This window comes from Ahaetulla prasina, chromosome 2 (genome assembly GCF_028640845.1).
Source record: "Ahaetulla prasina isolate Xishuangbanna chromosome 2, ASM2864084v1, whole genome shotgun sequence".
Classification (NCBI taxonomy): Eukaryota; Metazoa; Chordata; class Lepidosauria; order Squamata; family Colubridae; genus Ahaetulla; species Ahaetulla prasina.
Window position 1 is genome coordinate 501155 of NC_080540.1, and position 15792 is coordinate 516946.

Sequence of the window (15792 nt, forward strand, 5' to 3'; positions counted from 1 at the left end):
AAGCTCCAATCAAAGTTGCCCTGCCAGAAGTGCCCCAACTCCTCGTCAAAAGTTCAGCACCTAGATGCTTCAAGAATGGTGGGACGTTTCAAAGGGGCTGCCCCAATTTTAAAAACCAAGTCACATCAATGGCATGAATCCTCATCATAATAGAGGGTTGACTGAGTTTGGTGAGGGGGTGAGACCTCTTAAGAGGAGGTTGAAGGGGAAGGCCTTAGAGCGATATGGGTGGCAAACCATTCTATGAGTTTAACTCATAGAATAATCTATTGCAATGTCCTTCCTGTTGAGTATTACTTCAGCTTCAATCACAACAATAGAAGAGCAAACAATAGATTTAAACTTAATGTTAATCGCTTCGATCTTGATTGCAGAAAATATGACTTCAGTAACAGAGTTATTAATGCTTGGAACTACCAGACTCTGTGGTATCTACTCAAAATCCCAAAAGCTTCAACCAAAAACTGTCTACTATTGACCTCACCCCATTCCTAAGAGGTCTGTAAGGGGCGTGCATAAGAGCACAAACGTGCCTACTGTTCCTGTCCTACTGTTTACTTTCATTATATCCAATTTATATAGTTATTACATACTTAGACTCATATATATGCTTATATATTATATAGTTACTTCATGCTTATGTTTATATATACTGTTGTGACAAAATAAATAAATAAAATAAAAAATAAATGATTGCCCAGGTACCATGCTGCTTGAGGAGGACCTAGCCAAAAAGAGATGGAAAAGCTACACCCAGGAGGAAAAGACCCTGAGACTGTGGTGATGGAACAAAAGAAGGTCCTCTCCTCCCCACTTCAAAATAAAGCCAGTAGGAAAAAATGGGGAGACAAAGATGCAGACATCAGAATCGGTAAACAACAGGGTGACTACCAAATGTAAAGGTCCCAATATTTATTCTATTATATCCCCTTATGTTGATCAGTATCGTTGAAATGAAGATCAAATATGTGTGTGCTGAAATATGATGAAATTGTCAAACATTTGAAAGGAGCGTACACTTACATTTGCACACGAGTGTAAAATCCTACAATGGAAGGGTCAGAAGGAACGTGGATGCATCTATTCCAACCCCTCGTGCAGGGCATCTTTCCATAAAATCACAGAACGGAAGGATGCGGTGAGGGGATCTTTCAGATCATCTCATTCAGTCTAGTGCTGGAGTCCTGCTGCATCCCTTCAATTTCCGACCCCACACCTGATCCCATGAGGTGGGTCTCTGAGATTGGAGCTGCAGAACTCAAAGTGACCAAGAGGTGTCTTCAAGAAACTTGGTGGCTATATCAGAGCTCCAGGGTTAACTAGACCAGGGGTGTCAAACTCGCAGTGTCATGCGCTGGCCATGCCCACCCCTGGTTTAGCAAAAGGGAAGAAAGGTGCGATATGTCACGTGATAATAATGTTTGACACCCCTGAACTAGACCAAGGTCTCTAAACCTGATAACTTTAAGACTTATGGACTTCAATTCCCAGAATTCCTAAGCTGTCTGTGGAATTCTGGGAGTTGAAGTCTTAAAGTTGCTGAGTTTAGAGACTCCTGAAGTAAAGAATGGGTGCCTGTTGCTTAATTACTGTATTGCAGAGATGTTTCTTTACCTAAAAGAGAATCAGAAGGACCTGGGTCCTTCCTTTTCTACAATAACCTTTGAATTGGGGATTAATAACTACCACCTTATAGGAAATTACCAAATTAAAATCATGAAATGTCATAGACGGGAACCACAATTTTAATAAACTTTGATGGATGCTATGGTCCATCTTAATAACAATGTTATATGAAATAATTATATGTATATTGAATTGAATATTTTATTTGGCCAATTGAGATGAGATATGCAAAGTGTATGTGTGTGTATGTACATACACATAAACAAATACCCACAACGCAGAAACAGATCTATTTATTCACACTGAGTAGATCTCTTGGTATTTTTCACATTTTCTTCTTGCTTTTTCCCCTTTTATATATATGTTGGATATATGTAAATGTAGTTTCTCGACTATGTTTGGTGAAAGGAATAATTAAAACAAAAATCACTTTTCACTCTTTTCCTGTCACCATTTTGCAATGCCATCCTTTTTCCAGTCACACATGAGAGGCCATTTCCCCCCTTCTTGATTTCTCCAACAGCCTCGTTCTGAGGTAAAATTTCTAGAACATTCACTAGTTTGAGCTTTTTCTCCATTTTGGAATTGGTTTACCTTTGAGATTTCTTGTTCTTCAGCATTATTTCCTTGGTCACAAGCAGTGAAGGCTAATGAAAAATAACTAAATGCTCACGTTGTCCCATTACCATTTTAAAAAAGTCTCGTTTATAACAGCAAATAAAATAAGCAAATCATATTAAAAAGTAAAGCAGAATAGAATAGAATAGAATAGCAGAATTGAAAGGGAGTTGGAGATCTTCTAGTCCAACCCCCTGCTTAGGCAGGAAACTACACCACTTCAGACAAATGGTTTATCTTTCTTCACTTCATGCTGCAGTTTGCAACAATCCCAAGACACACAAGTTCCAAGAGAGGTTCCTGGTCCTCGTCTTCTGCCCACCCTGACTGTTCTTTTTCTTCAGCGTCATTCAGCAGGCACAAGAGATGGATCGCCCAGGGTGCTCCGTTGTGAGGCTGAGCGTCAGGATTTGAGAAGGGCAGCTGTATGTATTCAATTAAAAAATAAAAATTGACAGAAATCTCCATTTTTCCAGATTGTGGCTTCCCTGCTTGTGTTCCATCTTCCTCACTTAAGACCGAAGCTCTCAAGAACCGCAAGACACAAGTTGTGTTTCCCAGAGAGCCTCCTGGTCCTTCTCTTCTGACTGATCTGCTATTTTTGACAGGATTTGGACTTTTTTGAGGCCTTCTCTAATCAATGCCCAGCCTTCAGGGCAGCTGTTCTTGAGGAAAGTTAGTTTTTTTTTGTTTACATTTATACCCCGCCCTTCTCCGAAGACTCAGGGCGGCTTACAATGTATAGGGCAATAGTCTCATTCTATTTGTATATATTTACAAAGTCAACTTATTGCCCCCCCAACAATCTGGGTCCTCATTTTACCTACCTTATAAAGGATGGAAGGCTGAGTCAACCTTGGGCCGGGCTCGAACCTGCAGTAATTGCAGGCTTTGTGTTCTTAATAACAGGCCTTACCAGGCAGAGCTAAACCGGCCCTCCAGAGAGATTTTTCTCCATCTCCACACAGAAAAGAAAGGAAGAGGGAGAAAGTGCCACCGAACCGTTTGTCTGCTAGGGAACCATGGAGAGGGGCCTTTCCCCCTACTCCCAAGCCCATCATCCCTGCCCTCTCCTTTCCCCTCACACGCGCTCCTCTTTCCCGCCCTTTCTACAATCCTGGCACTTTGCCCCTAATCCACCAGGGGGCGCCCTCTGCTAAGAGACGGTAACGTCATGCGCTTCCCCATTGGTCCACTAGACGGTGAACGTCTCAACCGCCTTTCCAGAGGAGACTGGGAAGGAAGTGACATCACAAACGCTTGCCGCTCTAGGACGCCGCACTCGCTCTCCTTAACCCCTGGGGCTCCGCAGGAGGCGGAGAGGCTGCGGGAGAGTCTGGCGGGGGGAGATCCAGACGTTCTCTGGGTGAGTTGGGGGCTCTTCCCGCGCAAAGGGAGGCGGAGGAGGGAAAGACCCCAGCCCGGCCATCCTCCGGCTTCAACCCCGGGTCCCATGCTCCCCAGCCTCCCTCTCCATGCGAAGAGCCCGAGTGGGGGGAGGGGAGGGTCGGGAGAGGAGAGAAGCCGGGCGAGGAGGAGGCAGGATTCGCACCAGGCTCCCCGAGGGCCCCATCCTGTCTCCGGAGGGGGAGAGAAGCGGGGCGGCCTCTCCAGCTGCCTCCTTCCCGGCCCTGCGCTGGGATGAGCCGCTTGGGGCTCCAGGCAGGTTGGGTGAAGGTGGTTTAATTGCTAGAATCCATTTTCTAATTCTTTCTATTTATTTTTCCTTCAATCTCAGATACAGAAACTCGAAATTATTTGTAATCTTTGCAAGCCAAGATTTTCTCTTGCTGGGAAAAAAAGAGCGGAGTCACTTGGAGGGATCAGAGTCCTGAGGCACCAGAAATGGTCCCGTGAAGGAAAAGGCATCTGGAGACCCAGAAGAGTCCTTGGAGCCATTTGGAGTTGCTCTGCAGGAGAGAGAAAGGATGGAGACACAACCTTTGGGAAAGGAGGAAGCCGGGAAAGGCCCTTCAGCTGCTCAGCCTGGGAAGCTCTGGACAAGGACTGGGCACAAGATCCTGGAGGAGGAAACCATCCTCCCTTCAGAAGTTCAGCCCTGGAAGGTCATCCAATGTCAGGAGGCTGAGGGTCCCCGAGGACTTTGCAACCGACTCCATGACTTTAGTAGGCGATGGCTGAGATCAGAAAAGTATACCAAAGAGCAGATGCTGGACCTGGTGGTTCTGGAGCAGTTTCTGGCTCTTCTGCCTCCAGAGATGGAGAGCTGGGTGCGGGAGTATGGAGCAGAGACCAGCTCCCAGGCGGTGGCCCTGGTGGAAGGCTTCCTCCTGAGCCAGGCGGAGAAGCAGAAGGAACAGGTCGAGTTGCAGGTAAGAGGTCAAAAGACAATAGAGAATGTGTTTGAATGCTTCACCCCTGTCAGGAAATGGTTATTTGCCTAACTAGTTGGCCAGGCAATATATAAACTAACTATGTATGTTTGTAGAAAGGCATGATATTGCTTTAAGGCTGTGCTGCATCATGCAAGCATCCTGATTGGTTGAGCTCTGTAGCCAATGTATAAAAGGACTACTAAATTATGGCTTGTTTGGGGAATTTACAGAGATGCTTCAGCATTGTAACCTGATGACATGCTGCAACTGTATATTTGAGCTTTATGATCGTTGCTTGATCATGGCTAGTTACCGATTCCTCAAGATACTGACTGTTGTGTATTGAACTGTGTTTTGCTGAACTGAAAGAAGACCTTGTTTGTTGTGTAAGTCTACGTTTGGTAAGAAGACTTTGTAACATCCCTGACTGACTGACTTTATATGTGTATGACCTGGAATTGTTTTTGGACTGTGACTTTGCCTTTTCCCTAAAAGTAAAGGAATATCAAACCCCAGTTTGTCTGCAAGTGACTGTTATTGTATACAACCAGTCTCAGTCGTTTTTCATGCGTAGGGTACTCTGCTCAACAGTCCACAACCTTGGTTGTGAACCCAGATTACCCTTAACATTGGGTATGGGCCCAGGACTCAGAGTGGCTGTGTCTATACAGTAATATAATTCAGACAGCTGTGTTTGATACAAATAGTCCAAGTGAAGATGGCACAAGAACAGTTGTCCAGCATATCCATGATAATCCGGTTGGATGGATCAAACTATGCATCCTGGTCTGTGAAGTGTAACCTTCTTCTACATTAAGAAAGGACTATGGGGCGTGGTTAATAATCCACCAGATGTAAATGTATGGGATCCAAATGATGAGGAAGACGAAAAGAAAATAGCCAAATTCAACAGGGATAACGAACAGGCTCTTTGCATAATTGGGCTGACACTAAATGACCAGCACCTTGTCCATATTCGTGGTGAAGAGTCTGCTGCTAGGTGTTGGAACAATTTGAAGAGGATTTATGTTCAAGATAGTGTGGGTGCACACATACACCTTACACGTAAACTGTTTCAAACTCGGCTTCTGAAAAATGGAGATATGTTGGCTCGTTTGGAGTTTATGACAAAAACTTTCCAAGAGCTACATGAGAAGGAACTCATTTTTTCTGAATTACAACAGATGTACATTATTCTTTCCTCTTTGGACGACAGTTATGACAACTATGTTTCTTCACTGGAGGTTCTGACCAGAGATGAACTAACATTGTCTGGCATAACTGGAAGATTGCTGGAAGAGTCTAGAAGAAGGCAGGAAAGAGAACAATTAAGAGAGAAACAACCACAGGAAGAAAACCTGTCTTCATCTCCTTATATTGTTAGAAAATGTTTTTCTTGTGGGGCTAAGGGTCATATAGCCAAATACTGCAATAGGGGTAAGAAAATGCCTACTCATACCCAAAGAAGGTCTAAAAATGACGTTACTCTAGCTATATCAGGGTCTGCTCATGGTAACAACAATTTATGGGTAGTTGATAGTGGAGCATCCCAATCACTAGGAGAAAAGAAAGGTTTGTGAAACTGAATAATAGCAAACAATATATAACATTAGCAAATGGGTGGAAAATGAAAGTGGCTGGTGAAGGTATTGCACATTGTCCATTTATCAATGAGCAGTTGCCGATGTTACATATACTGAAACTAAAATATAAGCTATTATCTGTTAAAGCCTTAGCACAAGCTGGATTTGTAATAACCTTTAGGGGAGATAAATGCCTAATAGAAAAGGAAGGTAAATGTGTTACGGCAAAATTAGAAAAGGATTTATTCATACTGAAGGAGAATCCAGCTATAGTGGCTAATGCTAACTCAGTTTATGATAATAAGAAGCCATATGATGAATGTATTCATCTACTCCATTGACACTTAGGCTACACAAATTTCAGAGCCTTGAAAAAAACAGTAGCATTATCTGAGGGAATAAGGTTGAAACCATGTACTAAGTACCTCAATTGTAATGCTTGCAATCAAGAAAAAAGCAAAGTAACCCAAGCAAACCGAATGAACGGATTCAAAACTAAACAACCACTAGAGGTAGTATTTGCAGACCTAATTGGACCTTAAAAAATCCAGTTTAGGGGGAGCCTGCTATATACTGAGCTTAGTTGATCATTTCTCTAGGTATGGTTTCTGTTACTTGATGAAAACAAAGTCTGAAACATTTCAGCATATGGCAAACTGGCTGAAATTTGTCGAGAGGAAAGAGAAACATAAGGTAGTTTGCTTGGTAACAGACAATGGTACTGAGTTTACTAATCTTAGATTAGAGAACATGTTGCAGGAGGCAGGTATTGAACATAAATGTTCTGCCCCTTATCAACCACAACATAACTCTTATGTAGAGTGCAGAGGACAAACACTGCAAGCCATGGCTAGATCTGTGTTAGCAGATTCTAGTCTACCAGAATCACTTTGGGGTGAAGCCATAATGTGTGCTAACCATGTGTTAAACAATGTAGTGAATTCATCTGGTGAATTACCATTTACCCTTTGGCATGATAGAAAACCTAATCTAAGCTACCTACATACATTTGGTGCTCCTGCTTGGATTCATATACCATCGCAATTAAGGCAAAAGGGACAACCAAGAGCTCGGAAAATGTTTTTTGTTGGGTATGAATCTAATCACAGGTCATTTAGATTTTGGGCGCCAGGTACCACTAGTATTTATCGTAGTGCTAGTGCAAAATTCCTGGAGCATGAAGGTTGGGATGAGCTTGAGCAAGCTAATTACAGAAAGGAGGATAATGTTATTATTGATAATCAAATATTCAATAATACCCCTGAAGTTGAAATAGATGAAGTAGAATCTATTATAAAAGAAGAAGAAAGTTTAGGGGAGGAATTAGATGAAAGACCAGTTATAAGTCCTGTATTACCTAGAAGATCTACAAGGATAAGGCGTCCACCTGATAGGTATCAAGCGAATGTTGTTTGTCAAATAAACATAGAACCTTTTAACTATAATGATACTAGGATGTATCCTGAAAAGGGTCAATTATCTTGGAAGGAAGCTATGGATAAAGAACTTAATTCATTAACTGAGTTAGATGTATATGAAAATGTTAAGTTACCACCAGGAGAACGGTTAATTGGTTGCCGATGGATTTATAAATTAACAACCGGTGCTGATGGAACTGTAACCCATAAAGCACAATTAGTTGCTCAAGGTTTTGCTCAGTCTGATAAAGATTATGATGAGGATTTTGCTCCCAGTTTGAGAGCAACCACATTGAGAACCATGTTCGTGTGGGCAGCGAAAAATGAATATCAGATAACTCATATAGATGTTGAAACAGCATATTTACATGCACGTTTGCATCACGATATCTATATGAAAAAACCATTAGGTATTAGATTGGATGGGCGAACTGATTGTTGGAAATTAAAAAAGAGTCTTTATGGTTTGAAGCAATCAGGGTTTGACTGGAATAAATATATAGTGAAAGAATTAAATGCCATAGGTTTTAAAGCAAGTATAGCGGACAAATGTCTCTTTAAACGAGAGAAAGATGGTTTGGTTTCATTTTTACTCTTGTTGACAGACGATATTGCCATTATAACTAAAACTGAAAAGGAAGCAAGAGAACTTGTTGTTTTGTTGCAGAAGAAATTCAAAATACGAAATCTTGGCAATATTAAACACTATTTAGGTCTAGATATTGAGAAAACAACTAGAGGATACAAACTTTCACAATCTAGTAAAATTAGCCAATTACTGAAACGTTACAATATGGAACAGCAAAAACACCTATGAGTCAGGATTTTAAACACGGTGATATACAAAGTCCTGTATTCAGCAGGGAGATTTATCAATCCTTGATAGGTAGTTTATCTTACATTAGTAATTGGTCTAGACCTGATATTTCCTATTGTGTTAACCAGTTAGCTAGATATAATGCAGAACCAACTGAAAGGCATTGGCAAGCCGCAAAACAGATACTGAGATATCTGAAGCTAACAATGCATTACTCCTTATATCTAGAACCTAACTGTGATCTTATACTGACTGCATATGTACGGGTTCTGCGCATGCGCAAGATGGCGCGGTGCTGAAGACTTGGTCTCAGCGTTTGAGAGGTCGGAGAGCTGTCTTGTTGAGACTGTTTGGGATGAGTTTGACCCTGTGGCTCCCGAGGACATGGACAGGTTATTGGGGAGGTTGAATGCCACCACATGTTTACTGGACCCGTGCCCCTCCTGGTTGGTGCTGGCCACACAGCAGGTGACACGAGGCTGGCTCCAGGGGATTACGAATGCTTCTTTGCTGGAGGGGGTCTTCCCTGCTGCCTTGAAAGAGGCGGTGGTGAGACCTCTCCTCAAGAAGCCTTCCTTGGACCCAGCTGTGTTAGGTAATTATCGTCCGGTCTCCAACCTTCGCTTTGTGGCGAAGGTTGTAGAGAGTGTGGTGGCATGTCAACTTCCCCGGTACCTGGATGAAACTGTCTATCTAGACCGGTTCCAGTCCGGCTTTCGGCCCGGATACAGCACAGAGATGGCTTTGGTCGCGTTGGTGGATGATCTCTGGAGGGCCAGGGATAGGGGTTATTCCTCTGCCCTGGCCCTATTAGACCTCTCAGCGGCGTTTGATACCATCGACCATGGTATTCTGCTGCACCGACTGGAGAGATTGGGAGTGGGAGGCACCAGTTATCGGTGGTTCGCCTCCTATCTCTCCGATCGGTCGCAGACGGTGTTGACAGGGGGGCAGAGGTCGGCCCCGAGGCACCTCACTTGTGGGGTGCCACAGGGGTCGATTCTCTCGCCCCTCCTGTTCAACATCTATATGAAGCCGCTGGGTGAGATCATCAGTGGCTTTGGGGTGAGGTACCATCTGTATGCGGATGACACTCAGCTGTACTTTTCCACCCCGGGCCACCCCAACGAAGCCGTCGAAGTGCTGTCCTGGTGTCTGGAAGCCGTATGGATGGGGAGAAACAGGCTCAAGCTCAATCCCTCCAAGACTGAGTGGCTGTGGATGCCGGCACCCCGGTACAGTCAGTCACATCCGCGGCTGACTGTTGGGGGCGAGTTATTGGCCCCGATGGAAAGGGTGCGCAACTTGGGCGTTCTCCTGGATGGACAGCTGTCTTTTGAAGATCATTTGACGGCCATCTCCAGGAGAGCTTTTTACCAGGTTTGCCTGGTTCGCCAGTTGCGCCCCTTCCTAGACCGGGATGCCTTATGCACGGTCACTCATGCGCTCGTGACATCTCGCTTGGATTACTGCAGTGCTCTCTACATGGGGCTCCCCTTGAAGGGCATCCGGAGGCTTCAGTTGGTTCAGAATGTAGCTGCGCGGGTGATAGAGGGAGCCCCTCGTGGCTCCCATGTTACACCACTCCTGCGCAGACTGCACAGGCTATCTGTGGCCTTTTGGGTGCGCTTCAAGGTCTTGGTTACCATCTTTAAAGCGCTCCATGGCATAGGGCCGGGTTATTTACGGGACCGCCTACTGCCACCGATCGCCTCCCACCGACCCGTACGCTCTCACAGAGAGGGACTCCTTAGGGTGCCGTCCGCCAGGCAGTGCCGACTGGCGACACCCAGAGGAAGGGCTTTCTCTGTGGGGGCTCCCACCCTCTGGAACGAGCTTCCCCCAGGGCTTCGTCAACTTCCTGACCTCCGAACCTTCCGCCGCGAGCTTAAGACACATCTATTTATTTGCGCAGGGCTAGCCTAGGGTTTTAGTTTTTAAATTTAGTTTTTAATGGGGTTTTATATTATTTTATTCTAGTGATATTTTTAATTTGGCCTAATTAATAAGTTTTTTAATTATTGTTTTTACCTGTATTATTTGCATGTTTTTATCTGGCTGTGAACCGCCCTGAGTCCTTCGGGAGATAGGACAGTATAAAAATTCGAATAAATAAAATAAAATAAATAAATAAAATAAAATATGCTAATGCTAGTTTTGCTACTGATTTAGCTATGAGAAAATCTACATCAGGTATCGCAATAATGTTAGAAATACATTAATTGGGTGGAAATCTATCAGGCAAAAGCACATAAGTTTATCAACAATGGAAGCTGAATTTTCCTGTTTGTCTTTATTGTGCACAGCATTAATCTATTATAGACAATTGATGTCAGATATAGGTTTAAATGTACATAATCCAATTGTTCTTTTTGAAGACAATCAAGCTGCTATTAAAATGGCTACTACTTTAGCTGTTAAAACAAGATCTAAATATACTGACATTAGATACCTAAATGTAAGGCAATGTATACAGGATAATATGATACAATTGAAGTATTGTATATCAGAAAATAATATCGCCGATAATTTTACAAAACCGCAGGGTGTGATCAGACATAAAACATGTTGTGAGAGTTATGGGCTGAGATTATAAGCCATTATATAGATTGATATAAGCCATTATATGGATGGATTACACCCCAAGGTTCTGAAGGAACTGGCAGACGTGATCTCAGAACCACTGAACTATATCTTTCAAAGATCCTGGAGCACAGGGGAGCTGCCAGAGGACTGGAAAAGAGCTGATGTAGTTCCCATCTTCAAAAAAGGAAAAAAAAACAGATCCAGGAAACTACAGACCTATCAGCCTGACCTCAATACCGGGGAAGATTCTGGAAAAGATAATCAAGCAACGAATCACCGAACACCTAGAAGCAAACAAAGTAATAACCAAAAGCCAAAATGGGTTTGTCAAAAACAGATCATGCCAGACTAATCTTATTGCATTTTTTGACAAAATGACAAAATTAGTAGACCAGAGGAATGCTGTCGATATAATTTATTTGGACTTCAGTAAAGCATTTGATAAAGTAGACCATAACCTACTACTAGATAAAGTAGAAAAATGTGGGTTAGACAGCACCACCACCAGGTGGATTCGTAACTGGCTGACCAACCGCACTCAACGTGTAGTCCTCAATGGAACTACATCCACATGGAGGTAAGTATGCAGTGGAGTACCCCAAGGCTCTGTTTTAGGCCCAGTACTCTTCAACATCTTCATCAATGACTTGGACGAGGGGATTGATGGGGAAATCATCAAATTTACAGATGACACCAAGATGGCAGGAATAGCCAACACTCCAGAAGATAGGCTCAAGTTACAAAAGGATCTTGACAGACTTGAACATTGGGCGCTATCTAACAAAATGAAATTCAACAGTGAAAAAAGTAAGGCTCTACATTTAGGCAAAAAAACAAAATGCACAGGTACCATATATGTGGTACCTTGCTCAATAGTAGTACCTGTGAGAGGGATCTTGGAATCCTAGATATGATTAGATATGAGCCAGCAGTGTGCAGCAGCTGCTAAAAAAGCCAACACAGTTCTGGGGTGCATAAACAGGGATAGAATCAAGATCACGTGAAGTGTTAGTGCCACTTTATAATGCCTTGATAAGGCCACACTTGGAATACCACATTCAGTTTTGGTTGCCACGATGTAAAAAAGAAGCTGAGACTCTAGAAAGAGTGCAGAGAAGAGCAACAAAGATGATTAGGGGACTGGAGGCTAAAACATATGAAGAATGGTTGCAGGAACTGGGTATGTCTAGTTTAATAAAAAGAAGGACTAGGGGAGACATGATAGCTGTGTTCCAATATCTCAGGGGTTGCCACAAAGAAGAGGGAGTCGGGCTGTTCTCCAAAGCACCTGAGGGTAGAACAAGAAGCAATGGGTGAAAACTGATCAAGGAAAGAAGCAACTTAGAACTAAGGAGAAATTTCCTGACAGTTAGAACAATTAATAAGTGGAACGACTTGCCTGCAGAAGTTGTGAATGCTCCAACACTGGAAATTTTTAAGAAAATGTTGGATAACCATCTGACTGAGATGGTGTAGGGTTTCCTGCCTGGGCAGGGGGTTGGACTAGAAGGCCTCCAAGGTCCCTTCCAACTCTGTTGTTATATTATATATTATATATTGACCTGTCCAGCAAATGTTAAGGGTAATCTGGGTTCACAACCAAGGTTGTGGACTGTTGAGCAGAGTACCCTACGCATGAAAACGACTGAGACTGGTTGTATACAATAACAGTCACTTGCAGACAAACTGGGGTTTAATATTCCTTTACTTTTAGGGAAAAGGCAAAGTCATAGTCCAAAAACAATTCTAGGTCATACACATATAAAGTCAGTCAGTCAGGGATGTTACAAAGTCTTCTTACCAAACGTAGACTTACACAACAAACAAGGTCTTCTTTCAGTTCAGCAAAACACAGTTCAATACACAACAGTCAGTATCTTGAGGAATCAGTAACTAGCCATGATCAAGCAACGATCATAAAGCTCAAATATACAGTTGCAGCATGTCATCAGGTTACAATGCTGAAGCATCTCTGTAAATTCCCCAAACAAGCCATAATTTAGTAGTCCTCTTATACATTGGCTACAGAGCTCAACCAATCGGGATGCTTGCAAGATGCAGCACAGCCTTAAAGCAATATCATGCCTTTCTACAAACATACATAGTTAGTTTATATATTGCCTGGCCAACTAGTTAGGCAAATAACAATTTCCTGACAACCCCCCTCCATCCCAAACCTCTGACATTCATAATAGGTGGAGATGTCCCATCGATTCTTGTAGGACATTGTTCCATTGTTTTCTCACTCAACCTCACTGATGGATATTGGGGGCATTTAGGTTTTGTTCTGCATATAGGAATCTACTTTACGTCATGTGATGTACATTAATTCTGTTTCTTTTTTCCTTCCTCCTATTTGAAGTGTTGCACTGTGGAGATCAGAGATCCTGAGGGAAAGAAGAACCCATCAAATCCCCCTCAGGAGCTGTTTTTCAGGAGAATCCCTTGGGAAGATCAAAGCCAGGAGACCTCAGGAGGTAATGGAAGATCCTTCACTCTCTTCTCTTCTACAAAATACCTCCTCCTATTTTGTTAATTAGGCATTTTGAAATTTTTTATTCCTTACAGAGAAACAAAGAATGGAGTTTTCTGGTTTTTATGATGGAGATCAAACAGTGGTTGAATCTTCAAATCAAGTAAGAAAGGGAAAAGTTATTAGATTTTTATTCTCCCTTCAGGAAGTGAAGCGGGTCTGCAGAGTGCTCTCTCCTTCTATTTCCCCCCCTTCTTTGGACTGGATTATGTTTGTGTTCTTCCACAACATGGATAGCAGAATAGTAGATTCGAGTTTCTGTCAGCCAGCATAGCTTCCTCTTCCATATCTTGTTCTGCTAGGTACTCCTCCAACTTTGCATTTACAAGAAGCAATTTTTTAAAATCCTTCAAGAATTAGGAATAAACGTATCACAGTGGCAGGAACTGCTAGACCTCCGTTCTTTTTGTAATTTATCGACTTCAGAAGGTAACGATTAACAGAGTTGGAAGGGACCTTGTAGGTCATCTAGTCCAGCCCCTCCACCTAAGAAGACTCTATTTCTGACAGATGGTAGTCCAGTCTGTTCTTGAAAGCTTCCAGTGATGAAGGTCCCACAACTTCTGAAGGCAACTTCTATTCATTGTTTGATTGCTCCCCCTGTCAGAAAATGTCTCCTTATTTCCAGGTTGAATCTCTCCTTGTTCAGTTTCCATTCATTATTCCTTGCCTGGTCTTTGGGTGCTTTGGAAAATAGCTTGACCCTCTTCTATCTATGGCAGCACCTCCAATATTGGAATATTGCTATCCTGTCTCCCCTGGTCCTTCTCTTCACTAGACTAGCCATGCCCAGATCCTGCAACTGTTCTTCATATGTTTTAATCTCCAGTCCCCTAATCATCTTGGTTGTTCTGCACTTTTTCTAGAGTCTCAACATCTTTATTATAGTGTGATGACCAAAACTGGAAAAACAAATTTCATTGGTTGTCTACTAAGACTCCAAGGTCCCTCTCACAGTAACTGCTGATAAGCCCGGTTTTACCCAGTCTATATGTGTACTTTTGGTTTTTCTTGCCTAAGTGTAAGACTTTATTTATTTATTTATTTATTTATTTATTAGATTTTTATACCGCCCTTCTCCCGAAGGACTCAGGGCGGTGCACAGCCAAGTAAAAACAACATGCACATAGACAAAATTAAAAAGCATATTAAAAAACTGATTATAAAATGGCCAATTAAAATTAAAACTAAAAGTAAAACAATCCTAAAACCCCACTTAAAATTTCCTCAAGCTAGCCCCGCACGGTGGAATAAGAAAGTCTTGAGCTCGCGTTTAAAGGACCGGAGGTCGGGGAGTTGACGCAACTTTACTTTTCTCTACATTGAATTTCATTTTGTTAGGTAGGTGTTCAAGTCTGTCAGGATCCATCTGGATCTTGAGCCTATCATTTAAGGTTGTTCTTTGACTTGGAATTCTGCAAAGCTAATGAAAAATAACTAAATGCTCACATTGCCCTATTATCATTTTTTTAAAAGTCTCGTTTATAACCTGTGGTTCAAAAATAAGCAAATCATATTAAAAAGTAAAGCAGACTATTTTATCCAAAGAGAATGGCCACGTAGAGCATGTTATCAAGGTACTTTGGGCTACAAAATAATTTCCAATCCCCTAATTTCCCCCTCGATTAGGAGATCAAACATTCCCGCTTTGCAAAGGGTGAGAAATGACTTTCCCAGGGAATTTTCTCTCCTTTGTTTTCGTCCATTCAGCCAATGGCTCAGACTACTAGATCAATCAATGATAGACAGAGCGATAGATCAGTTGATCCAGAAGTGGGATTACCGGTACTTTACTGAAAGGCACTGAAGGTTTTGAAGAATCAGTAGAGAAGTTGGATAATACTTCCCCAAATATTTCTTCAGTCGAAAGAAATTTTGAGAATTGTCCATTTTCTCATCTAAAATTAGGACTTGTGTGACGTACAGCCATTTAACTTAGTTACATGTTTGCTTTGGGAATTTGGGAGAGCAGAATAACAGAGTTGGTAGGGATCTTGGAGGTCTTCTAGTCCAACCCCCCTGCTCGGACAGGAAGCCCTATAACATTTCAGATAAATGGCTGTCCAATTTCTTCATAAACACCTCCAGTTTCTGGAGGCAAGTCATTCCACTGATTAATTGTTCTCACTGTCAGGAAATTTCTCTTTCCTTGTAGGTTGGTTCTCTCCTTGAATAGTTTCCATCCATTGCTTCTTGGAACACTGCTATCATGTCACCCCCGGTCCTTTTTTTCCTGAAACCAGACAATTCCCAAAACTGTTCTTTATATGTTTTA

At 42.4% G+C, this 15792-nt stretch overlaps 1 pseudogene; it reads left to right on the forward strand.

The window, feature by feature from the left end:
* Nucleotides 1–2124: 2124 nt before the first annotated feature.
* LOC131192841 (zinc finger protein 493-like) overlaps nucleotides 2125–15792 on the forward strand; it is a 44426-nt pseudogene continuing 30758 nt past the window's right edge.